General features: G+C 35.2%; 1 pseudogene; it reads left to right on the forward strand.

The window, feature by feature from the left end:
* Positions 1-371: 371 nt before the first annotated feature.
* On the forward strand, positions 372-491 carry LOC145049158 (5S ribosomal RNA; annotated as a pseudogene).
* Positions 492-2,539: the final 2,048 nt, after the last annotated feature.

The raw sequence follows: 2,539 nt of genomic DNA on the forward strand, positions 1-2,539 counted from the left end.
AGATAATGGGGATGGGTAATTGGGTTAATTGTTTGATGATTAAACATAATAATTATATTATTGTGGATTGAAAACTCTATGTAATCACTAGGTTTCCCAACCTGACCCACTCAGTTTACTTGTATCACAGGTGACGAGGTGAAGTTACATTACATTGAGAGATTAAGGAGATATAGATCACTAGTGTAAATGAATGTAAGTTCTGTTTATGCTTATGTTTTTGTATTGATGATGACATCCCAAATGTTTTAAAATGAATAAAAATACATTTCTTCGGAAATGCTTCGATAATGAAATTATCATGTTTTTTTGGGAACAAATTTCACAACGTTTTTATTGAAAGAGATACTCTGATTTTTAAAAAGCATAAAAAAATCGATCTTTTCTGGCGTGAGGGCAGCGGATCCCATAAGAACTCTGCAGTTAAGCATGCTCGGGAGGGAGTAGTACCGGGATGGGTGACCCCCTAGGAAGCCCTCATGTCGAGTGGCCTAAAGCGGACAATATTGTGATACGTGCCAGAGGGGGATGTTACATCATAAATCGGAAATTGGGAAACAATAGATGCATAGAGAGAATGATTAAAATCCATGTCTCAGTCCATACGATATCTATAATTGAGGAATATATCATCCCTTATTTAAAGGACACGTCATTGACTAGGTCAGAGTTCGACAACGGCTTTTAAGAGCTACGATTGATAGTCGGGTTGTGAAGTCGTACTTGCAATAATAGTTATTAGACTTATCCAAGTGGGAGACTGTTTGATTAGGTGTCTAAGCCCATAACTATAATTGGTATGTACTTGACTTGAGAGTAGCATGGTCCATCTGGGTTACATATTACCAGGGCAATTTGATAGATTGGACTTTTGAGAAGAGGTTATTTGTGACTTGTTAATATATTATAAGTTCTAATATATCAATATGAAATCATATGATTTAATTAGTATTGATCAAGAATTAATTTTAAATTAATTTTGTAATCAAAAGAGACTAATTAAATATATGGGATTGATTTGGTAAATCAATGATTCTTGTAGTGTAGGCCAATTGTTATTTAGGATGGGCTAAATCAATATGATAGTTAATGGATAGTCCATGGAGGTTTAACCCATGGATCCTAAGTAATATGAAAGGTCATGGGCATTAGGGTTTACATGGATGTAACCCTAATCTTGCCACACTATACAATAAGCCCCATAGCATCCAAAATTGTGCCCTAGTGATATTTGGAAGAGCATAGCCGATTTTGTGTACAAGATATTCTCTCTCAAAAGTCATCCTTTGTCCTAGGTGTGTTGTGAACCATTTGAGGTACAAACTTGGGGCACTAGGTTCTTAAAGGCCAAAACTACAAGCTACAACAAAGAGGTAACTCTATAACTCAATTCTATGTTGTTTATATCAACTGTATGCTAGTTGTAGGCTTAAAGCTTTGGAAACACTATTACATGTATAATTAGAGAAAAAATAGATCCAAAGATTTTAGGGTTGTATGTACACCATAGGATGTTGTAGTATACCAAAACCCTTCAGTTATTGCATCATAGGTTGGGTCATCCAAACTTTTATTATTTAAAGAAATTATTTCCTCATTTAGTGAATAAAAATCCAAATGATTACAACTGTGAAGTTTGTTAAATATCCAAACATGTTAGACATTCTTATTCTCCACTCCAGTATAAACCCTCTCATCCATTCTATTTAATCCACAGTGATGTTTGGGGTCACGCCAAAGTAAAAATATCTCAGGTGCGAAATGGTTTGTTACTTTTATCGATGACCATACTCGTGTTACTTGGGTCTTTCTAATGAAAGAAAAATCTAAAGTTGGGTCGATCTTCTAGAGTTTTCATCAAATGGTCCAAAACTAATTTGCAAGAAAAATTCAAGTGCTCAAATATGATAATGCAAAAGAATACTTTCATTCCGAGTGGAGCAACTATCTTACTCAACAAGGAATTATTCATCTCACATCTTGTGTTGACACTCCCCAACAAAACGGGGTACCAAAAAGGAAAAATAGACATATACTAGAGGTAACTCGTTCGTTACTATTATCTAGTCCAGTTTCAAACTATTTCTGGGGCGAAGTAGTTTTAACTGTTGCGTACCTTATTAATAGGATGCCTTCTAGAGTCATTTCCTTCAATACTCCACACTAATCTCTTCAATATAGCTTTCCCCACATTCGAATTCTATCCCAGGTGGAACTTAAAATATTTGGTTTCACCTCATTTGTTCATAATCATCAGCCAAATCATAGCAAGATTTATCCTAGATCATTCAAATGTGTCTTTCTAGGATATTCCCCTAACCAGCGTGCTTACAAGTGCTACTCTCCTTCCACTAAGAAATTACAATTCCATGGATATCACATTCTTGGAAGATAAACCTTATTATTCCAAAACCGATATTCAGGGGGAGAAATGTGTGGAATATTAGTTTTTAGAATATCCTACCTTATTACCTTCCGAGTCGATCGCACACATAGATATTCCAGACTCAATACCAAGTTCTATTGAAGTCGATACCAA

Source organism: Lactuca serriola, chromosome 4 (genome assembly GCF_051521515.1).
Source record: "Lactuca serriola cultivar US96UC23 chromosome 4, Lser_US96UC23_V15, whole genome shotgun sequence".
Lineage (NCBI taxonomy): Eukaryota > Viridiplantae > Streptophyta > Magnoliopsida > Asterales > Asteraceae > Lactuca > Lactuca serriola.